This window comes from Myotis yumanensis, unplaced genomic scaffold (assembly GCF_028538775.1).
Source record: "Myotis yumanensis isolate MYYU_CA2020_CCGP unplaced genomic scaffold, mMyoYum1.0.hap1 SCAF_10, whole genome shotgun sequence".
NCBI lineage: Eukaryota > Metazoa > Chordata > Mammalia > Chiroptera > Vespertilionidae > Myotis > Myotis yumanensis.
Genome location: NW_027223761.1, coordinates 46,935,077 through 46,959,866, shown reverse-complemented (window position 1 = coordinate 46,959,866; position 24,790 = coordinate 46,935,077). Strand labels below are relative to the sequence as shown.

At 44.8% G+C, this 24,790-nt stretch overlaps 1 long non-coding RNA gene and 1 pseudogene across 1 annotated transcript in view; one reads left to right on the top strand and one right to left on the bottom strand.

Annotated features, from left to right (window-relative positions):
* Positions 1-22,273, top strand: part of LOC139017364 (uncharacterized) — a 54,055-nt gene extending 31,782 nt beyond the window's left edge. Inside the window, exon 5 of the long non-coding RNA XR_011472850.1 lies at positions 22,207-22,273. This is a non-coding gene — a long non-coding RNA (uncharacterized lncRNA). The remainder of the gene's footprint in view (positions 1-22,206) is intronic.
* Positions 3,097-3,874, bottom strand: LOC139017621 (small ribosomal subunit protein eS8 pseudogene; annotated as a pseudogene).
* Positions 22,274-24,790: the final 2,517 nt, after the last annotated feature.

The following is a 24,790-nucleotide window of genomic DNA, read 5'->3' as shown; positions in this document are numbered from 1 at the left end:
CGATGAGAGAGAAACATCGATCAGCTGCCTCCTGCACAGTCCCTACTGGGGATGTGCCCACAACCAAGGTACATGCCCTTGACTGGAATCGAACCTGGGACCCTTGAGTCCGCAGGCCGACGCTCTATCCACTGAGCCAAACCGGTTAGGGCATAAGAAATCTTAAAGAAAAAAAAAATCCAACTGTCCCTCTCTCACCATGCCCTCTCAGTGCCACTGAAATCATCAAACCTGTTCATTTCATCCCTAAAGGCAGCTCCTATCCCCAACACGATCTTTATGATAGACATGAGTCATCCACTTACAGAGGCTAGAACTTCTCCAGACATGAAGTCTGGTCATTTCCAGATAAATGACCACAGGCTGTGGAAGGAGGAGAAGAGAGTGGGGTGCCACTCACCATGGGCCACAGAAGAGGAAGATGTGGAGAAATCTGGAATGGGAGGGTGGTTTGAAGGGAGAAGGAACCGTGAAGTAGGAACTGCTTTGGTGACCAGCTGTCCCGCACACTGTGGTCTGGAGCAGACTGTCCGCTGCCTGCAGAGCTGGGCTGCTCCCCAAGCATCCACTTTGAAATGAGCTTTTTTGCTCTGGAGGCCTGGGCGAGCTTTCCTTCCCCACCTGGCTCTTTACATGTCAGTAACATTGACTCTCAGAAGCCCCAGAACATGGGTTAAAGGGATGTGGCCTCCTGGATGGGGTTATGGTGCCCTGAAGGGAAATCCTTACCTCCTGGTCCAAGTGAGACTGGACAGAACCAGTTTGATCTTGCCTTCGCCTTGGGACAAAGGTGAAACACCACACCTGGTTAAACATATTACAAATTACTACCCCCACTCTGAACTGGGACCATATAGTCAATGCAAAATCCACCTGGCAAATTACTAATTACAATTACTAATATTATAATCAAATGCACATGTCTGGTTTAGTTCTTGCAGTTTATAATTAGACCTTGTTGTGTGTGTGTGTGGCGGGGAGGGGACTTGCAAGCAGCTGTTTTGGTGTTATTTAGATCTGTGACTGACCCAGTTTTTAAAAATTAAAAATGTGGCATTGGTCATTTGTCATGTCTTTGCGCCTTGTTCACACTGGCGTAAGAAGAGCTTTGAGAAGTGTTTTCTGTACTGTGAGCATGTGGAAGAGGAAGGGCCTTGTGGCCAGGGCTCCGACCAGCCCTCAAACACAGTTCCAGAGGCAGAACTCTTGCTGAGATTTAGTTTCACTTGCTGAAAGGAAGATGGCAACGTAGATCTCTTTGGAGGGTAACCTTAAAAAGCAGTGGATTTCAGGGGCAAATAATTAGGGAGGTTGTTTATACTGGTGTTCTCGAAGTTTTTGCCACCACTACCCTCATGATAAAAATGAGCAATAGGGTGAAACCTTAACCATCAATTTCCCCCTCCTATCCCTGTGTGCAGAGGGTCTGGCTTCCAGGATCCTGCCCACAGCCTTGCAAGAAAATTGATGGTTTATTCGAAATAAACAGCATGAATTAGGACTATCATCTATGTCTGGTTGTTCGGCTGGTTCTATGCCTGCTCATTATACAACAAGGTTTTTAGCCCAAAGTCAAAGGCAACTCCTCTCCCCTCATTCTCAAGCATGCAGAAATAATCAAAGATGACCAAACATTTAAGTAAGATGTAAAGGACAAGATAAACTAACAGAAAAAAAAAATGAAGGAAGCAGAGATAACTCAAGGAACAAACCAAAAAAACAAATAAACAAATTTAAAAGTTATCTAATGAGCATCCTCATAGAAGATGGTGCATTCACAAAATAAGAATTGGTTGCAATGAAAAAAAAAAACAACTCAGTGCAAAATAGAGACTCCCCAAAGTTGACAATAATCCTAATAATTTATATTACACTAGAGGCCCGGTGCACAATATTTGTGCATGGGGGCGGGGAGGGAGGCGGGGGGTCCCTCAGCCCAACCTGCACCCTCTCCAATCCGGGAGCCCTCAGGGGATGTCCTACTGATGGCTTAGGCCCGCTCCCCAAGGTTCTCTGCTCTCTGCGGGGCCTGTCTGCTCCGCACCATGGTGACGGCAAGCAGGCCCTGCTGGGCACTGCCTGCGGGCTGTGCTTGCCTGCTCGGGGGTCCCTGCGGCGACCCGCCAGCAGGCCCTGTTGGTCGCTTGCCTGCTCCGGGTCATCATGGCAATACCTGCTGGGCTCACGTTACCAGGGTGATGCAGCCAGCATCCTGCCCTGGCTGCTATGGGTGCCGCCATCTTTGTTGCAGAGTGATGGTTAATTTGCATATTACTCTTTTATTAGATAGGGTTACCAATAATAATGGGTGAAGCAAAAAGAAACTTTTTAAAACTATCAACTACAAAGAATGAATTTTGATCAACCATAGAGACAAGTTCTTTCTCTTCCTTCTATTGAAAATGATATTATAAATCAATATCCTATGAAGAGGCTATAAAAAAGTAAACAGCTAAGCCTGGCCGGCATGGCTCAGTGGTTGAGCATAGACCTATGAACCAAGAGGTTCAATTCCAGGTCAGAGCACATGCTAGGTTGTAGACTCGACCCCTAGTAGTGGGTGTGTAGGAAGCAGCCAATCAATGACTCTCTCTCATCATTGATGTTTCTATCTCTCTCCCTCTCCCTTCCTGTCTGAAATCAATAAGAATATATATTTTTAAAAAGTAAATAACTAAAATTTATAGGAAAAAACATTTATAGAGGTGTGTTAAGCAGTTAACTAATAAAAAATGTGCATTTCCCTGGCCATCAGCTTTTTATTTTTTTATAATGTTTTAAAATTGATTTGAGAGAGAGAGGAATGGAGAGTGAGAGCAAGTGAGTGAGAAACATTGATGTGAGAGAGAAACATGCATCGGCTTTTTTTGTCTCCCTCTTTTAAGTGTTAGTGTCTGCAGAGTTCTGTCCTTATAGCTCTCCTCCATCCACAGGCGGCTGACCACCTCTGTGGCTGCAGCTCCGGTCTTGATTTCCTAACCTCAGGCCACAGCTCTTTCCTCCTCTAGACCCATACTCATCCATTCAACAACTGTTTCTTTTTTTAGAGCAATAAATACCTTTATTATATGAGCTAAGATAATAGGGAAGGACAATTTAGTTGCCTTTCTGGGCCCCGATTGTCCTTAGATAAAAGTCCAGCTCCTTGCCCTCTAGCACATAGCCATCTGCTGAGCCACATTGGCCTGGTCTTGTAGCGATGCACGCAAGAATCTTGCCCCTCTGTTACTGCTCTTCTAGAAGACTGCTGATTGTGGTATTGTTCTCCCTTTCTTCACGTTTCTTCTAAACTTTCCTTTTTTTTTTAATCCTCACCTGAGGATATATTCATTGATCTGAGAGAGAGAATGTAAAACATCGATCGGTTGCCTCCTGTACCTGCCTGACTGGGAATCAGACCTGTGACTCTGGTGCATGGGACGATGCTCCAACCAACTGAACCACTCGGCCAGGTCTCTCCTGAACGTTTTTTTTTAATCGTTTTTTGTTTAAAATCTTTTCCTCCTCAGGAGTCAGCTTGGCCCCCTTCTTGTGGCCCAGAGGCAGTGCCCAGTGGGTACGGTGTGTGGTCAGTGAGCACGATGCAGTTCTTTACTAGAGTCTTGGTGTGGACCAGCTCGGTGTTGGGTGCGTTGTAATAACACCAGTAACCCTTGCACACAACACTCCGAGCGCCAGGAGCAGTTGCCTATGTCCAGCCTCAAGGCACAGTATTTCTTGCTGCGTCCCCTCACACAGACTGGGTGTCTGAGGGCAGGGGCAATCTTACTATTGGCAGCAAGTGTCCCAGCTCATATTTTTGCTTCTTGTGGTAGGGCTTTCCCTTGCCCCCAGTCTTGTGGTGCTTGGGCCAGTTGTCCCAAGAGATGACCATGGCTCAAAGCTGCCTGGAAAGAGCTGGGTGTCATAAGCCAGGTACTTTTTTTGGCTGGGACACATCAGTGAATGAAACAAAGATCTTTGCCTTCATGGAGCTTATGTGCCTAGATCTCTCCCTGTGGTTGTATCTAAGACTCAGTCTATCCCCAATTATCTCCTTATCTGTGCCCTTTGATTCTCCCCAGCCCGAAACCTATTCTTCCCACGTATCCCCATCTCTCTGATAGCGCTGTCATTCTCTCAGAAACCTGGGAGTCATCCCTGACCCCTCACCAATAGATCACCAGAGGCTGACCATTCTGGGACCTGAATCTCTCTCAAAACCCTCCCCTTGTCTGTAATTCCACTGCCTGCCCCATTCTCATCCTTTCTCACCTGGCTTACTAACTGGCATCTCTGCCTCGAGGCTTGTTCCTGCCTATCATTCCCCATATAGCAGCTAGAATGAGGATAAAATGCAAATCAGAACCAGTTGCTTTCTGCCCAAACCTGTCCAGTGGCCCTGTCAGATGAAAGTCTAAACTCCTTACCTTGTCCCCATGCCCCTGGCTGTCAGGTGATGAGCGTAGCTGCTGAAATCTGGGTTCAAACCCCAGCTTACTAGCACGATCTTAGGCACATTTAAAAAAAATTTTATTTATTTCTGAGAGGAAGGGAGAGGGAGAAAGAGATAGAAACATCAATGATGAGAGAGAATCATTGTTTGGCTGCCTCCTGCAAGCCCCCAACCAGGGATCAAGCCCACAACCCGGGCATATGCCTTTGACTGGAATCGAACCTGGGACCCTTCAGTCCGAAGGCCAACGCTCTATCCACTGAGCCAAACCAGCCAGGGCTTAGGCACATTTTTTAAAATCATCTCTATGCCTTACTGTCAAATGGGAATGATAATAATACTGACCTCATAGAGTTGTTGTGGGGAGTAAATTTGTTATTGCATACGAAGCACTAAGAACAGTACCTCACCGTCGGTATATACTCAAGAAGCCCTGGTTTTCTCTCATAGGGTTGTTGTAATGGTTAAATAGGTTAAAACGTCTAAGAGGCTTCACACAGCACCTGGTCCATCTTAAATGCTCTGTAAGCCTCACTTCTTGCCCCTCTCCCACACAAACCCGACTCAGCCCCGCGGGATTGGCTGTGGTCCTCTCTACTGCTCCTCCAGGCTTTGGTACTGGGTTCCTCCCCTCCTATCTTTTTCCTGGCAGTTCCCACCATTCCATCAAGTCTGCTCAGGTATCCGTTCCTGGCTGTCCCACCCCAAGTTGGATTGGCTGCTCCTCCTCTGCCTCTCCCTCTTAGGAACTGCGCTTACTTCTATCACAGGAATTGTTTTTTTGTCTGTTTGTTTTTTGTTAATCCTTACCCGAGGGTGTTTTTTCCCTTGATTCTTAGGGAGAGTGGGAGAGAGAGGGAAAGATGGAGAGAAACATCGGTGTGAATGAAAAACGTCTTATTGCCTCCTGCACGAGCCCCGACCAGAGCCCAGGCCAGGGAGGAGCCTGCAACCAAGGTGTGTGCCCTTGACCGGAATCAAACCCTGGACCCTTTGGTCTGCAGGCCGACACTCTATCCACTGAGCAAAACTGCCTAGGACTATCACAGTAATTGTTTTTTGTTTTTTTTTGTTTTTTTTTGCCAGAATAAATTATTGTTATTTATTTTATAAATACACACCATACCACTACCAACACTTTTGCAAACAAAGCTACACCAGTCCCAAGAAACCAAACACCGGTGTTCTACCACTTAGGATCTAAAGACCCCAAATTTCTAAACAATTTATGAGCATTAAAATCTCAAAAGTCTTCTCAGACAATGATTCCTTTTTACCGGTTACAGAAAATTTTAAATGAATGTATCACAGTAATTGTTGATTTAAAATGCATTGAGCCCTGGTAGGGTGGCTCAGTTGGTTAGAGTGTCCCCCAGTAAGCCAAGGTTGTGGGTTTACTAGTAATCCCTGTTCAGGGAACATGTGGGTATCAACCAATGAATGCATGAATGGGTGGAGCAACACATCAATGTTTCTATCCACCCCCCTTCCTCTCTCTCTCTCCAAAAAAAAGGGGGGGGGGGCGGAAATCAATGAATTTAACTCTAGATTCTTTAAAAATAAAAAATAAAAAAAATGCACTGAGAAGCATCCACCAACAGATGAATAGATAAACAAAATGTGGTATACACATACAATGAAATATTATTTAGCCTTAAAAAGGAATGAAGTACTGACACATGCTAAATTGTGGATAAACCTTAAAAACATTATGCTAATTGAAATAAGCCAGACACAAAAGGAAATATTGTGTGATTCCACTTATATGAGTTGCCTGGAATAGGCAAACTTAGAAAGTAGAATACAAGTTACCAGGGGCTGAAGGAAAGAAGGAATGGGTACAGAATTTCCGTTTGAGGTGATGAGAAGGTCCTGGAGATAGTGTGATGGTTGCAGAATATTGTGAATGTACTTAATGCCACTGAATTGTACACTTAAAAATGATTAAAATGGTAAATTCTATGTTATGTATATTTTACCATGATAATTAAAAAATTATCAATACTGCTAGGTTCAGAGGCTTATCCTAGAGATTCTGGATGTTCCTTGAGTTAATTTGTAGGCATCTGAATAATTAATATCAGCATCTCCAAGGTCTTTATAGAAGCAGACCTAAACATTGCCTACCTCTCTATATACATTTCACAATGTAGTTTTCTCATTTGTAGAAATAAAGACCACTCAAATAAAAAAATATTTTTTAAAAGAGAATAGTCTTTTATTTTTTAAAAAATATGTTTTTTATTGATTTTTTTAAAGAGAGAGAGGTAAGGAGAGGGATAGAAAGATAGAAATATTGATGAGAGAGGAACCTCAATCGGCCGCCTCCTGCATGCCACCTACTGGGGATTGAGCCTACAACCTAGGCATGTGCCCTGTCCAGGTATCAGACTGGTGACCTGTTGGTTCATGGGTCAATACTCAGCCACTGAGCCACACCAGCCGGGCAAAAAATATATCTTTTAATGTACAGAATAGCAATTTAACCTAGTTGTTCTCATTTTGGCTCAAAATCCTGGCTTCAGCAGACTCATAGATGCAGAGATTAGACTGATGGTTACCATAGTGGGGAGGTTGGGGGGCTGGGTGCAAAGGTGAAGGGAGTAAGAAGTACAACTTTTTTTTTTTTTTTTTTAATCTTTATTGTTCAGATTATTACATTTGTTCCTCTTTTTTCCCCCCATAACTCCCCTCCTTCCAGCTCCCACCCCACCCTCCACCCTCACTCCCCACCCACTGAGTTCATCCATAGGTGCATGATTTTTGTCCAGTCACTTCCCACATCTCCCATACCCCTTTTCCCCCAAGAATAGTCAGTCCATTCCCTTTCTATGTCCCTGATTCATTATAGTCACCAGTTCATTCTGTACATCAGGTTATTTATTCACTTGATTCTTAGATTCATTTGTTGATAGATGCATATTTGTTGTTCATAATTTGTATCTTTACCTTTTTCTTCTTCTTCCTCTTCTTAAAGGATACCTTTCAGCATTTCATATAATACTGGTTTGGCGGTGATGAACTCCTTTAGCTTTTCCTTATCTGTGAAGCTCTTTATCTGACCTTCAATTCTGAATGATAGCTTTGCTGGATAAAGTAATCTTGGTTGTACGTTCTTGGTATTCAGCACTTTGAATATTTCTTGCCATTCCCTTCTGGCCTGCAAAGTTTCTGTTGAGAAATCAGCTGACAGTCGTATGGGTATTCCCTTGTAGGTAATTGAGCCTCTTTCTCTTGCTGCTTTTAAGATTTTCTCTTTGTCTTTTGCTCTTGGCATTTTAATGATGATGTGTCTTGGTGTGGTCCTCTTTGGATTCCTTTTGTTTGGGGTTCTCTGCGCTTCTTGGACCTGTAAGTCCATTTCTTTCTCCAGGTGGGGGAAGTTTTCTGCCATTATTTCTTGAAATAGGTTTTCAATATCTTGCTGTCTCTCATCTTCTGGCACTCCAATGACTCTGATATTAGTCCGCTTAAAGCTGTCCCAGAGGCTCCTTACACTATCTTCACACTTTCGGATTCTTTTTTCATTTTGCTTTTCCAATTGGGTGTTTTTTGTCGAATCTTTGGTTTGATTCTTGTGCTCCTCTGGTCTGCTATTGGGTATAATATTCTTTATTTCAGTCCGTGTATGCTTACTTTCTAATTTCTTTATCGTAGCATCAAGGGTCTCATTAGTTTTCGTGAGGCTCTGCACAAATTTATGGCAAGCCCTCAAAATTGCGATTCTTAGCTCCATATCCTCCATTTCTGTCATGTTTTTTTGTCTCCGCATCTTTTATGCTTTCTTGGTGCACCCCCTTGTGGTCTCTGTGCGCAGTCTTGTTCTAGCCAAGCCTTAATTGTTGTAGTTAACACTAGAGGGATTTGACCACCAGGCCGACTGGCTGTGGAAATCAGCTGTGGGAAAACTTCAGTCCTCAGGGGAGGCGCTAGTCCAGCCCTTGCCTGAGGCGATCGGCAAATGGCTGTGCGCAGGGTTTGGGCGGGGTGGGCTCAACAGGGCGGGGGGAGGGAGCAGCTATGGCCGCTCTCAGTCGGTCCCCAGGGGCTCTGCCTCTCTGTCCCAGCAATCGCTGCAAACCTCGGAGGGACCGTAGCCAGACAGTCCCGCTTCTCCCATTTGAGTCTGGGTCCCTAGAGACTCGCCCGGATCTGTAGCCCAGAGTCTGAGACTCGCTCCTGATTGAAAACGACAATCGCGCCCTCAGCCGCCAGCCCGCTTTGCGCGTGCACCCTCACCACCGCACCGCCGTACCTTTAAATTTTCCACACTGCGCCTCCGCTGAGCGTCGGAATGCTGTTGTTTTTGCTTCTAGTTGAAGAGACTCTCCTCAGCCAGCCTTCCCGTGGTTCTGGTTGATGTCCGCTCCGACTTTTAGTTGTATTTTTGAAGTGGTTGTCCACGGCGGCAGTCTCCGGTGTTTACCTATGCCGCCATCTTCGATTCCCCCTGCCAACAACCAGAAGTACAACTTAGTAGTCATGAAATAGCCTCCAGGATGTAGAGTGCAGCATAGGAAATATAGTCAATAATATTGTAATAACTGTGTGTGATGCCAGGTAGGGACTGGAAATACCAGGAGGAACACCTTGTAAAGTATATGATTATCTAACCACTATGCTGCACACCGGAAACTAATACAAAATAATACTGAATGTAATTTGCAATTGAAAAAGAAACTTTTTAAAATCCTGGCTTTGCCAGTCTGTGACCTGATATAAGGTATACTAGTGGCCCGGTGCACAAAATTCATGCACATTAAAAGGGAATTAATTAGAGGAAATATTTTAATATTGCTATTTGCCCTTTCTCTATAATAGAAGTGTCAGAGATAAAAGAAAATTATATGTAAAATGTATATGAAGATCTTCTTCCTGTCAGAGTCCGGGACACACTGTGGGACCCAGAGTCAAGTCCCCGCCCACCTGCGTGCACCTCGAAATAGCGAGAGATCCAGACCCGGCTGGCCCCACCCCCGTCAAGCCCCTCCAGGTGGGGGGCACAGCCTCAGGTCCCCCGGCCCAGCGCTGGGCAGGGGGTGCAGCCTCAGGTCCCCCGTCAAGCCCCGATGGGTGGGGGGCGCAGCCTTAGGTCCCCTGGCACACCCTCAGGTCCCCCAACCTGGCACTGGGGCAGGGGGCATGGCCTGAGGTCCCCAGTCAAGCCCCACTGGGCGGGGGTGCACAGCCTCAGGTCCCTGCTGATTGCTTGCTATGGCTCATTGCGGGAATCCTGCCTCTGCTGTGGGCGCAGCCATCTTGTGTTACAGGACCCCTGCCTCCACTGTGAGCACAGCCATCTTAAGATGGTGTGATGGAGTTAGGGTCAATTTGCATATTACCTCTTTATTCTATAGGATCACTTCTCTAAGCTTCAGGTTCCTCATCTGTAAAAACAGGTAATTTTCTGTTATAAAGTCGTATGGAGTAATGTCCGTAGAATGCTTCCTGCAGAACTCGGATAAGGCTGAGCACTCAATAAGTGGTTTCTCTTATTACTGTTAGACTGTGACCTCTTTGGGCGTAGGGTCTGTGTCTCTGTCCTGGTTATATCCAGGTATTTCACACAGTAGGTGCTCAGTGTGTGTGTGGGGAATGAATGAACAGCTGTTTCAAGGCCCTACTTCAGCAATTCTCAAGTGTGATCTGGGAACCCATGGAGGTTTCCAAGACCCCTTCAGGGGACCTGTGAAGTCAAAACTATTTTTGTAATAATACTAAGATATTATTTGTCCCTATAAGTCTCATCCTCACAGGAATGCACAGGAATGAGAAGTTCATCGATATGGTTTCAGGTTCCACTTTGTAACCAACCTAAGAAACTCCCACAAGTCAAGTTTTGGTGAGGTATCAAGGAAACATGCCCCCACTTCCCTGAAAAAAAAAAAAAACAGTTCAGATACTCCTCCCTTTTCTAGCTACAGAGAGGAGGAGGGGTGTTCTTCATTACACTTTAGCCCAAAGCAGATATTGCAACAGACGAAATGTAGGAGCAGATATGAGAATCCAGCTGTGTTCTATTAATCTAGATAGTAAAAGAGATAACAAAGATTTAAGGCATGCTACTCTTCTCATTAATTTTTTGCTGGAGAAAACAGTTATTTTTCATAGAAATATGTTCTTCATGTTAAAGTACAAAGAAATTGCTAAGGTTATTTAAAAATGAATAAGTATTCAACAGTGTTTGTTTTAATTTCTAGCAAGGTAAATATTGATAGGTAGGACCCACGTAAACACTGTCGTCTGGAATCCTCAATGATTTTTAAGAGTGTAGAGGGGTCCTGACACTGTAAAGGCTGAGAACCCACGTCCTGCCTGGCGCTGGGATCCCTGCCACGCCACCCGAGACAACGGCGTTACTGCCTCTGAGAGCAGCTGGTTGCATCTTTGGACTACTCTGCCGGCTAGAAAGTTCTGGCAAGGAGTCAGAAGTCTGTGTTTTGGAGGCTCCCACTGACTGGTGCTAGACTCACCCCCTGGAGTTTGGAGCCTCTTCCAGGTCCGGAAGACAGTCATCAATGGCCCTTTGTGGTGGCTCCAGGGAGAACCAGCCTGTCCCTCGTGTGGGGTGACTCACGTGCATGTGTGTTTTTCTGTGTCAGCCCGTGATTTGTAGGCAGCATTGCCAGGCCAGATAACTCACAGCTGCTCTTCCAGGAACCAGAAGGTTGTCTCCAGCCTCACACTGAATTTTTAAAAAAATATATATTTTATTGATTTTTTACAGAGAGGAAGGGAGAGGGATAGAGAGTTAGAAACATCGATGAGAGAGAAACATCGATCAGCTGCCTCCTGCACACCCCCTACTGGGGATGTGCCCACAACCAAGATACATGCCCTTGACCGGAATCAAACCCGGGACCCTTCAGTCCACAGGCCGATGCTCTATCCACTGAGCCAAACCGGTTAGGGCCTCACACTGAATTTGAGAAACTCATTTTGTTGTTGCTTTTCTCAAGAAATTATTTTTTCCCCACTATAAATCACACGTGCTTCTGAAGGAAAAACAGACAGAGAAAAAGAGAGAGAAAAACAGAGAGAGAAAAAGATCCTTAAAAAGGAAAGTTGAGTGACAGTTAGCCCTGACTTTCTTGTCCTGGCATTTCCCTTTCAGGCTTGCCCTGATGCCACTCTTTTCAAACAATCCCTAGGAGCAGGTCTGTGCTCCCCTCCTCCAGAGGCCCGGCTGCATGGTGGAGGGCGGCTGTCTGTCTGTCTGTCAGTCGGAAGCCCTTGAGCACAGCTGAGGAGGGCACTCACACGGAACAGGAAGCTTCTGTCTGAAGGCCCTTTAGGTCACATCTCTTCAGGTTATGTGGGGTCAGAGGGGACAGAGACTTGATTACAGCAGTGATTGGTCATTTTTTTTCTGTTTTTTTTTTCCCACATGTGAAATATGAAGTTCTTTCAGAAATTCTACTTCTGAGAATCTATCCTATGGAAATGGTGACTTAGATGGCACTATGTACGTGTCTATCATTATTCATACAATTTGGAAACAAACTAAATGTTTCACAAGAAAGGTTTAGTTTAGAAACTTTCTGGAAGGGGGTAAGAGGGCATATGGGAAATCTCTGTACCTTCCATTTTGCTGTGAACCTAAAGCTGCTCTAAACAAAATGAAGTCTTAAAAAAGAAGCCATCTGTACAATTGTATAGTCTGTGCTGGTTTAAAATAATAAATGATATTTATAAAGCCTTTTTTTTTTAATCCTCACCCGAGGATATTTTTCCATTGATTTTTAGAGAGAGTGGAAGAGAGGGGGAGAGACAGAGAGAAACATCAATATGAGAGAGACACATCAATTGGTTGCTTCCCACTCTCACGCACCTTGACTAGGGCCGGGAATCAAGCCTGCAAGCATGGTACATGTCCTTGACTGGAATCGAACCCGGGTCCCTTCAGTCCACAGGCCGACACTCTATCCGCTGAACCAAACCAGCTAGGGCTATAAAGATTTTTTAATGACATGGGAAAATTAATGTAGAGCATTGGTTGCCTAGAATATGACTAGCATATAGTTTAAAAATAAATATTTGTTGATAGAAAATTGAATAAGAAACTGTATATACAGGTCAGTCTCGATTATATAAGTATTTTTGTAACAAAGTCAAAAAAGGTTATCCTAATGGTTGCCACTAATATATCTCAGATGGAGGAAACTGTTTATGAAAGTACTTTGAAATGCCCAGCAGACAGGGATGTCAGCAGATACTCAGCTCAGATGAGGGGAAGCTGCTTTGCATGAGGCGAAGAGAGCATTGGTTTACCACTTGTGAAGGGGGGGTGAAGAAAGAAGGTATTGGTCAGCACTTGAAATTGCAAATAGACATTTAACTCAACCCGGCTTAAGGAGAAAACCCAGATATCTAGTCAGACGTGGTTACATTCAGAGACTCACACTTTGTCATCCATATTTGAGTTCTTGCTCCATCTTTTGATTTTGTTTTCTTTTGTCTGATTCACTCTCAAGCAGGCTCCTCACATGTGGTAGCAAAGATGGGCACTAGCAATGCGAGGCTGACCTTTCTACCAGGTCTGTGACTCCAGGGGCAAGAGTTCTTCACTTACCGAGTTCCCACAAGCCTGCCCCTGAATAGCAGTCCGGCCGAGGTCATTATCTGGGCGTGGTCACTTGTTGGATCCCTGACATAGGGTGGGGTCAGCCCTGCTCAAGTCCTTTGGAAGTTTCACAAAGTTACTTGCCAGGTTCTTGGTGTAGAGCTTCTAAAAGTCTTGGAATTTCCTGAGTGATAAAAGTATCTATTATTCATAGTCCCTTGAGTCACTCCTGAGTTCATGCTGATGAGGTGACTCATGGAGGGCCCCTATCTAGCTTCAGGATGGACACTGGTCACCAGAAAGACCAACCATTGATAGGAAGGTTGAGACGCTGAGCCAGCCCAACCTTCAGGGAGGAGAGAGGGTTGGGGATGAGTTCAGTCATGTGGTCCATGATGTAACCAGTCATGCTCAAACAATGAAACTCTAATAAACTTGGAACACCAAAGCCAGTGAGTGGAGGTTCCTGGTTGGTGAACACATTGTGGGGAAGATGAGGTATTGTCTCTCCATTTGGCTGGTCTGATCAGTACGCTTTAAAATAAAATTGTAGTTGTAAGTACAGTGCTATCCTCTGTTTTGTGTCATTTTAGTGAGTTGTAGAACCTGAGGGGGGTGGTAGGAACCTCTGGATTTGTAGCTTGTTGATCAGAAGTATGGGTGGCCTGGGACCCTACTTGCCATTGGTGTCTGAAGTTGGGGTGGTTTCGTTGGGGAATGTGCTCCTAACCTTGTGGAGTCTGACAGTATCTCCTCTGGGTGCTGAGTGTCAGGATTGAATTGCTGTACACCAGCCGATGTCAGGACAGTTGGGGTTGAAACAGAGTAGGTTTCACTCTGAATCTGTACATCAGGGGACGGGGTGTGGAACCAGGAGCCCAGAGGCCAATGGGCTATGGTATCAGAAGGCCACAGGGAAAGAAATGAAACCTTGAGGAGGGCTTGGGATTTCCTCAGGACATGGAATTGGAGAGGAGAGGTTAGTCTGTAAACTGACCCCACACACAGAGGGCAGGGAAAAGAACAAAAAAGGAGTCACACCATTTTGGATTTTTAGGTGGCAGTTTTAATAAGAAAGGGAACTCACTTATCTGGCTTGTCTTGTGTGGCCACAAGACAAGTAGGTCTCCACTCCCTCCCTCCAGGATCTTAAAAGTTCATGTAGAGCAGTGGTTCTCAACCTTTCTGATGCCTCGACCCTTTAATACAGTTCCTCATGTTGTGGTGACCCCCAACCATAAAATTATTTTCGTTGCTACTTCATAACTGTAATTTTGCTACTGTTATGAATCGTAATGTAAATATCTGATATGCAGGATGTATTTTCATTGTTACAAATTGAACATAATTAAAGCAATGTGATTAATCACAAAACAATATGTAATTATATATGTTTTCCGATGGTCTTAGGTGACCCCTGTGAAAGGGTCGTTCGACCCCCGAAGGGGTCGTGACCCACAGGTTGAGAACCGCTGATGTAGAGGCCTTAACGGGGTTCAGTCACATATACCACCCAGATGACCTCAACAGCACACCATTCTCCAAGGCTACGTCCTTGAAACGGTTCCCACGTGGAGTGGTAGGCAGAGCATACATTCCAAGGACATGAGAGGGGTGAATAGCCTCCAATTGCCTGGGTCCGGCCTAGGGTCAGTGGGCGGTCAAGTCCTCCTGATTGCCTGCTCCAGCACTCCACGCCTTGTCACTGCTCCTATAATCTCGCACGACGCCGCCCCGCTCCTGCAGTGGGCCCTGGGCGGTCAGCAAGGGGCTTCACCAGCACAGGCAGCCTGTTCGGTGCTGTCGGGCAGCACTGGAGGCAGATGCCACAGCAACAGTGCAGGCACCTGCGGGGAGAACAGAGATTAAGGCAGTGATACTTCAAACCAGTGACAACTGTTTTCACCAAGAGCCGCATGAGCTGGCCCCCTGATTTTTAAGCCGCCAAGGCTGGGGGTCGGATCGCTCAGGGTATTCACTTTTGTCCTCAGGTGACTTAATAAAGACGACACATTAGCAGACAACATTCTGTTTGGATAACGGCACAGCCTTGTGAGGCAGTGATAGTGTCCAATGCCACCCTGTTTTGGAGGTCACCTTCTCTCATTAGAAACACTTCGGTGTTCAGTAAGGGCAGGCTCTGTCGGCTACCCTCTAAGGCTTGCTAGGCTTCTCTATGTGCTGTAAGCCCTTCAGGCCAGCGGAGGGAAGAAAGATGGCAGCCAAGTGATTATATCCGTCACCTGGGCTTGAGGTTGTGCGCACCATACACGGGAGAGGCGGCTCTGTCGGGCCTGAGGAGATGGACTAGGGGTGGGATATGATGGACCAGGACTCCGCCTTCTCCCCTCTCTCACTGGGGCACTGCCGGTTCCGTTCCAGGCATAGTGCTCTTCATCAGGTCCAGCTTGCAGCAGGATAACGGGTGCCAGTGCAGGTTCAGTATCCCCCTCACCCAGGTGTGGGAAGAAACTCACCCATCCCAGTGGGTTGTCCCATTGCAAATTCCAGCAGGGAACTCCTTTTCCAGGTGTGATGGGGCTTGGCGTTCTCGCAGCATAGCACACTGATCCACCGTGAGAATCAAGGCAGTGGCTGTCTCCCATGACACCCATGTCTTTACAATTTTGGATGTCTTGGCAGAGGTCCACAGCCTGGCATATGGGGCTTCAAATGTATTCGAGCCAGGGAAAATACTTTTTAAAAATAATCATTTTCTTTTTCTTTTAAAATATATTTTTTATTGATTTTAGAGAGGAAGGGAGAGGGAGAGAGAGATAGAAACATCAATGATAAGAGAGAATCATTGATTGGCTGCCTCCTGCAGGCCCCCTACTGGGGATCAAGCCCGAAACCTAGGCATGTGCCCTTGACTGGAATTGAACCTGGGACCCTTCAGTCCACAGGCTGACGCTCTATCCACTGAGCCAAACCAGCTAGGGCGGGGAAAATACTTTAGTCCACCTGGCCAAGGTGGTTATACTTGTTAGTAATTTAATTTGCTGCTTTAATATTTCATTTTCTTTGCCACTAACCCTGCTGCTTGAGGTTATAGAGGAAATGGAACCTCCATTCAATGTCATGTTCTTTTTCCCAATCTTGTGTATCATGACCTTTGAAATGTGGTCCCTGATCATTGTCTAGTTGGCAAGGGTATCTGTACATGGCAGTCAACTTCTCTCATCCCCTAGTGGTAGTGGCCTGGTTTGTGAGGTGACAGAGGAAAACTTGGTTAGGCTAGATGTGGTGTCCACACAAACCAGGGCAGATTTATGCCGGAAGCCGGTCCATCCTTGCTGCTTGACACAGTCGCTGCAGGAAAGAAACATCTGCACAGCATATGTTTCAAGGGACCTGGCATATATAGCATACTGTTCTTAATATGTTTGCTCCCCTTAGCACTATGTGTTTTAACCAAGGTCACCTCTCTGAGAAAGGTTGTTTCCCCAGGTGGGGATTTTTCCCTGAGGTTAGGGAGGGGATACAACCCCATAATTAAGTGCCAGGTGGGTAGTTAAGCTACATAATCTTTACTCCCTGGAATGGAGATAAGAAACGCCCTAACCTTTGTAATAGAAATTGACAGGATTAAAATCGGCTGGTATAAATACGGATGTAACAAGACAATAATCATCAGATCCTAACCAGAACCTAGCCAGAGAACATGGCAAAAGATCCTGGACAGAACCTGGCTACAGAACTTCACTGGAGAACCTAGACAGAACATGGCAAAAGAACCTGGATAGAACCTGGCAACAGAACCTGGCTGGAGAACCTGGAGAACCTAGCTGGAGAACCTAGCGAGAGAACATGGCACCAGAACTTGGTTGGAGATCCTGACCAGAACTTGGTTGGAGTTCCTAACCAGAACTTCGCTGGAGATCCTGACCAGAACTTCGCTGGAGATCCTGGAGGGAGAACCTCGCTATGCTGATGAACTGAAACCAGTTTCCATGTCATTCATTCTTCGCTGACTCCGTCCACACCTTTGGGGATCCCTGGACCCGTTGGGGTTGGACCCCAACAGATTTAGAACCTCACTTGAAGGGAAGGGGCCCGTGTAATCAGCTTGCCAATCCCTCACAAGTCGGGAACTCTTGTGAGGCCCAGACTTCTTCGGTAGTCGTCTTTGGTGTGGTTTAGAATCTGCTATTATTGCATTAACCAAGTTCCTGTATTTCAAGGGCAATCTGACATCCTTGGCAATACGCCAAACACCGAGATGCTACAGTGGCCACTCTTCCTAGGCATCCATTCCCATGTCTCTCCTGAAGTGTCAGTTGCTAGGCTCATACCTGAGTGAAGGCATCAGCTTCCTGCTTGCTGGAGGCTACCAGCACCTATGAGCCAGGATGCAGAAAACCATGAGGACTGCCTCAGGCTCTTGCAGACAAACCCCACTGTCTTTCCACATACCCTGCCCCTCCCTGCAAGGCCTTAGTCATGATCATCCACCCCTTAGCTCCCCATTTTCCAAGCCATAGCATTAATCCCTGTAGAACAGCCCACTGTCAGAGCAAAGGGTTAACAGAGCTGGCTCCTGGCCAAATGACTCCCAAAAACTTTATGGTGGTGCCTGAGTCTTGAATTTTTTGTGAGTTCATTTCCCACCCTTTCCCTCACAGATGCTCCAACAAGGCCTGTACAGTGTCCTGCAGCAGAGGCACGTCTTCATATGTTAATGCTATCGACAATTTTCCTGTCCTTATACTGACATATCTTTTACCTCCATTTTATTTATTTATTTATTTTTAAAATTTTCTTTATTGATTAAGGTATTACATATGTGTCCTTATCCCTCTATTGCCCCCCCTACTCCCCTCATACCCTCACCCCCCTGGTGTCTGTGTCCATTGGTTAGGCTTATATGCATGCATATAAGTCCTTTGGTTGATCTCTCCCCCTGACCCCCACCCTCCCCTACCTTCTCTCTGAGATTTGATGGTCTGATCAATGCTTCTCTGTCTCTGGATCTGTTTTTGTTCATCAGTTTATATTGTTCATTATATTCCACAAAGGAGTGAGATCATGTGATATTTCTCTTTCTCTGACTGACTTATTTCGTTTAGCATAATGCTCTCCAGGTCCATCCATCCAAGGGAGTTCCTTCCTTTTTACAGCAGCGTAGTATTCCATTGTGTAGAGGTACCTTACCTCCATTTTAAAGAAACAAAAATGAGATCATGTTATACAAACTGCTTGCAACTTGTGTTTTTTACACTCAACAACATGTAAAGGACATCGTTTCAGGCCAATATATAGAGATCCATTTAATTCCTTTTAGGAGAGAAGGGGGGTCCTAATATATGGTGACCAGAGAAAGATTTGACTTTGGGTGGTGGGCACACAGTGCAATATACAGATCTTATAACATAGAAACCCACACCTGAAACCTATATGATCATGTTGACCAATGTCACTCCACACCTTTAATAAAATATAATTCCTTTTAATGCCCGCATAATATTCTGCTGTATGGTTGTATCATTTATTTATTTAATCAGTCACCTATTGATGGATATTTAGGTTGATACCAGATTTATGTAGCTACAATGCTGCAATACACATTCTTAAACATTTCTGCTGTTCTTTTCTTGGTAGGACAGACTCCTAAAAGCAGTATTGCGGGGTCATAGCAGATGCCTGCTTTTAATATTATTAGATGCTGTCACAGTACCTTCCAGTAGATATATATCACTTTACACTTCCACCAATAGTGTATGAGAATGTCTGTTTTCACACACGATTGACATTAGCAATCATTTTAGTGTTTGTTGAAGGAATGGTCTTAAGTTCCTCAAACTGAATGTGGCAGAAATTGGATTGGTTCCCTCAGTGTCCAGTCCAACTGCCTTCTGGTATGTCTTCCTGTACTGGAGGCTGGAAAACCAAGTCATATTCCCAGACTTGTTTCTAGGGAGCGTCCACAGGCAGGTGCACTCTTGCAAGACTTGAGTTTGGAACTGAGTGGAGGGAAGGGCAGGACAGTAGGTAACCAGGTGTGCTGATGTGAACTGCGGTGGAGATGGCAGGTTCTGGAGCCGTCCGCCTTAAGAGGGGCCTTCCGATGGTGGCAGGGCCGCAGCTTCACTCCTGGAAGCTCAGCCTGGAGGCTTTTCTTTAGCACTGGCAATGATTCTTCAAGCGATGGCGTACCCTGGAGTCAATATTTTTATGCTTTCACTATCCAGAGTGGGCCCTCTGAGCTTGTTTCCTATAATGTTCAATTGTGTGACACTGGTCCACCCTCGTTATTTGTAAAAAGGAGATAATAATCCCGACCTATGGGGGTGTTGTGAGGGCTAAGTGGAATGGTGCATTTAAAGTGACCGACTCACTCTTAGTTCCACAGGCTCATGGGCGGCGGGGCCTTTCTCTCTTCCTCCTTTGTAGGCTCACTCATCCTGTAAGACCCAGCTTTAACGCCATCTCCTCATACCGCTGGGAAGGCAGAATTGTTGCTGGGCTCCCACTATCCTATTTCTTTCCTTTTACGGGTCACAACATGCTGCGCTGCTATTTTTTCTATGTGTGTTTGTCTCCCCAACTAGCTTTTGAGTTCTCTGAAGGCAGGGGCATTCATGACTTATCTGTATTTCCAGGGCCTGACACAAAGCAGGGAATGAATGAAATGTGTTGGTTGAACGAATTAACCCTAGCGCAGCCTCACTGAACTCTTCAGTTTCCCACCCCTTATCACAACAGTAAACTCGTAGTACCCCCATTGGTATCTTAGATTAGTATCACTTGGCCACAAGGAACAGGAAGCCTTTTAAACTAGCTCAAGCAAAGGCGGGTATATCGGTTAAGCTTCAGGTGCAGGAAACAGAAATCACTCTAGCTATTGTCAGTCAAAAAAGATTTAAAGAGAAATGAGGTCCTTATAATGTTGTTGCAAATATCGGAGGCGTGAGTTGTAGGCTGTAATAACTAGGAATAACTCCAGGAATAACTCGCAGAACAACACTGCCCAAGTGACCTCTCCAGCACAATCAGGGAGGCGGGGGAAGCCCACCAATGTCTGAGGGATGTTCAAGAATACACAACATCCGGCCAGCATGGCTCAGTGGTTGAGCATCGACCTATGAACCAGGAGGTCACAGTTCGACTCCCAGTCAGGGCACATGCCCAGGTTGCAGGTTCAGTCCCCAGTGGGGGGGGGGGGGAGGGGGGGCGGGGCATGCAGGAGGCAGCCGATCAATGATACATAGCACAGTGCATCTAGACACCGCAAAGTTAGTGACTGCCCACTGAGATACTATTGCAAAAAAATCACAACCTCACAGCACCCCGTCTCCCTAACCGTCCCCAGCAGCCACAGCTTGAGCAGCCTTCACAAACACTGAGGCTTCTAATCCTTGGAGCTGCCTTTCCCACCCTCCTGTATTAGCTTTCTATTGCTCAGTAACGAATTATCACACTTAGTGGCTGAAAACAACACTTGCTTATTATCTCAATTTCTGCAGTTCGGGGTCTGGTCCTTCGCTCAGGGTCTCACAAGCCTACAGTCATGGGGTTAGTGGGTTGCATTCTCATCAGAGGCTGCCAAGCTCCCTCAAGTTGTGGGCAGAATTCATTTTCTTGCAGCTATAGAACTCATGGGGGCATGCTTTTTAAAGGCCAGAAGGAAACACACACACACACACACACACACACACACACTGAATGAATGAATGAATGAATGAATACCAGAAGGAGAGCGAGAGTAAGTTGTGTTGGAGTCTTATATAGACTGAGAGCCACTGAGAACAGTGCCATTCCACAGCAATGAGCTCACTTAGTGCATAGATTTTGGGTTCTACATTCTCTTCTTCAATGAAAGGAATCAGAACTCTTTGGAGAAATGGCTGATTTGAGGGCTGGGTAAAGGATAAGAAGAGCCTAGAACAGTGATGGCGAACCTATGACACGCGTGTCAGAGGTGACATGCAAACTAATTTTTTTGGTTGATTTTTCTTTGTTAAATGGTATTTAAATATATAAAATAAATATCAAAAATATAAGTCTTTGTTTTACTATGGTTGCAAATATCAAAAAATTTCTATATGTGACACGGCACCAGAGTTAAGTTAGGGTTTTTCAAAATGCTGACACGCCGAGCTCAAAAGGTTCTCCATCACTGGCCTAGAACATCGTGGACCAAAAAGCAAGGAAGTGCTCAAAGAATGTTGGGGACCTGTCAAAAGGACACTGAATGGCATAGCTATTTTGGAAAGCAGTTTAACAATTCTTAGAGTTAAATATACACTTACCCTACAGCCCATCCATTTCACACCCAAGAGAAATGAAAACATATACCCACACAAAGACTTGTACCCGAATGATCATAGTAGCTTTATTCATTATAGCCCCAAACTTGCAATTCGATCAATAATTGAATAAACATGTTGTAGTATATCGATGTAATGGAATACTACTCAGCAACAAAAAAGGAAGAAGTACTGACTGACACATGAAATGACATGGATGATCTCCAAAATATTATGTTGCATGAAAGGAACCAGACACAAAAAGTACATACTGTATGGTTCCATTTATATGAATTTCTGGAACAGGCAAAATTAGCTTAAGGTGACAGTAAGCAGATCATTAATTGCCGGGGGGTGTGGAGGTATGGGGGGAGGGCACTGACTGCAAAGAAGCACAAGGGAACTTCCTGTGTCAGAAGGGGTGACAGTGTTTACAAAAGATATACATTTACCATAACTCATCAAGCTAAACACTTAAAATAGGTATATTTTTATTATGTGTAAATTATACCTCAATAAAGTTGATTTTAAACACTTGAGCAAAAGATATGAACAGACACTTCACAAAAGAGAATATTCAAATGACCACAAACTCGGTCTAATTCAACCGCCTTAGTAATCAATCCCCACATAACCAACTGAGGGATGGAGATAATAAAGATGGATGATACCAAGTATTGATGGGGATGTGAAATAACTGGAACTCTCATACATCACTGGTAGGAGTGTGTTGACTCAAGTAGTTTGGAAAAAGGTTGGTTTTGCAATGTGAACCCATAATTGAAACCTGTTTAGTCTGTAGCATGTATTTCTGGTACTTGCTGTCACATTTCCTTAGCCCACCTCCGACTGCGGCCACAATTGTGGGGGACAGTTCCAACTCTCCTCCCGCTGCTAAGCTGTCACCTCAAGTATATGCCTAACATCTTTATTTATTTATTTTTTTAATTCTGCTCTAGGATCTTCTCTGACATCTGCAAGCAAAGCCACAAAGTCCAGGGGAGTCAACAGCCTTGGGAACACCTTACCAACGAGGGATGGAAGCCAGTGGGTAAAAGGCCTCATCTTTCAGGGAGTCTGTTCTGGGAGGCATTCTGTAAGCTTCTCTGAGGTTCTGGTCAGTAACACACTCTACATTGACCTTTCCTTTCCCTTGTTTCATGCCCGTTTCCTAGGCTTACTTCCCAAATAAACAATCTGCACCCCAGTGTGTCTCTCCGGCTCTGCTTTGTGGGAAACCTAAACGTAGGCAGTTGGCACCGGAAGTCAGCCCAGAGTGAACACCTCAGGAGCGGATTCTAGAACGGGGTCGCTCTCTGACCAGGTGGCAGCAAGGACTCTGTTGGGAAGTTGAGCAGTGACAGCCCCTGAGATGCTGAGCTCTTCACCCGTGGGAGACTGGAAGGACAAGTGGGAGGAGCACATTAGATTATGCAGTGGTTCTAGCATAGGAATTCTTAAGCTTTTTAAAAAAAAATATTGCCTTCATATGGAGAAAAATTACATTGATAGTATCTCAGGTTTGTTGGGGTGGTGGGTAAAGGTGTGAAGGTGGTCAAAGGTACAAACTCCCAGTTACAAGATAAACCAGGTGTTGGGGATGTAATGTGTGGCATGGCAACCATAGTTAACAGTACTGTTTTGTATATTTGAAAGCTGCTAAGGGTATAGATCTTAAAAGTTATCATCACACCCAGCTGGTGTGACTCAGTGGTTGAGTGTCTACCCATGAACCAGAAGGTCAGGGTTCAATTCCAGGTCAGGGCACCCACCCGGGTTGCAGGCTGGATTCCCCAGTAGGGGGTGTGCTGTGCAGGAGGCAGCCAATCAATGATTCGCTCATCACTGATGTTTCTTTCTCTCTTCCCTTCTCCTCTCTGAAATAAAAACATATATATATATATATATATATATATATATATATATATATATATAGTTCTCATCATGAGAAAAAAATTGTAACTATATGTGGTGATGGATATTAACTAAACTTAGGGTGGCAAACATTTTGCACATATACATATATCAGATCATTTGTACACCTAAACTAATCAGTGTGATAATTCAATTATGTCCCAATAAAAATAAATAAAATGAACCACAGAACTGTAAAGTAATGTGTATCCCTAGCCAGAGAGATTAAATACTAAGGAATAAGATTTTGTCTAATAGGGTTGAACTTTGGAGGCCCCAAACCATTGTAATATTTAAGATGCTTTTTTGCCCACTTAAAAACAAGTTTTCACTTCCTTGGGGAGATACCACCCCCATTGAGAATTCATGCTGTAACACTGGAATGGTATGGGGTGATGTCAATGATAATTTCATGGAATTTGCTGGATTTTCTTTTTTTTTTTATTTATCATTTTATTTATTTATTTATTTTTATTGCTTAAAGTATTACAAAGGGTATTACATATGTGTCCTTTCCCCCCCCCCCCCCGCCCTTGACAATCCCCTGGCCTCCCCTACCCCCCAGTGTCTTATGTCCATTGGTTATGCTTATATGCATGCATACAAGTCTTTCGGTTGATCTCTTACCCCCCTCCCTCCTGCCTCCCAACCCTCCCTGGCCTTCCCGCTGCAGTTTGACAATCTGTTTGAGGCAGCTCTGCCTCTGTATCTATTACTGTTCATAAGTTTATAATGGTCTTTATTATCCATGAATGAGTGAGATCATGTGGTATTTTTCCTTCATTGACTGGCTTATTTCACTTAGCATAATGCTCTCCAGTTCCATCCATGCCATTGCAAATGGTAAGAGTTCCTTCTTTTTTACAGCAGCATAGTATTCCATCGTGTAGATGAACCACAGTTTTCTAATCCATTCATCTACTGATGGGCACTTAGGCTGTTTCCAGATCTTAGCTATGGTGAATTGTGCTGCTATGAACATATGGGTGCATATATCCTTTCTGATTGGTGTTTCTGGTTTCTTGGGATATATTCCTAGAAGTGGGATCACAGCGTCAAATGGGAGTTCCATTTTTAGTTTTTTGAGGAAACTCCATACTGTCATCCATAGTGGCTGCACCAGTCTGCATTCCCACCAGCAGTGCACAAGTGTTCCTTTTCCTCCACATCCTCTCCAGCACTTGTCGTTTGTTGATTTGTTGATGATAGCCAGTCTGACAGGTGTGAGATGGTACCTCATTGTTGTTTTGATTTGCATCTCTCGGATGATTAATGACTTTGAGCATGTTTTCATATGTCTCTTGGCTTTCTGAATGTCCTCTTTTGAAAGGTGTCTATTTAGATCCTTTGCCCATTTTTTGATTGGATTGTTTATCTTCCTTTTGTTAAGTTGTATGAGTTCCCTATAAATGTTGGAGATTAGGCCCTTATCAGATATGACATTGGCAAATATGTTTTCCCACGCAGTGGGTTTTCTTGTTGTTTTGTTGATGGTTTCTTTTGCTGTGCAGAAGCTTTTTATTTTGATGTAGTCCCATTTGTTCATTTTCTCTTTAGTTTCAACTGCCCTAGGAGCTGTATCAGTGAAGAAATTGCTTTGGCATATGTCTGAGATTTTGTTGCCTTTGG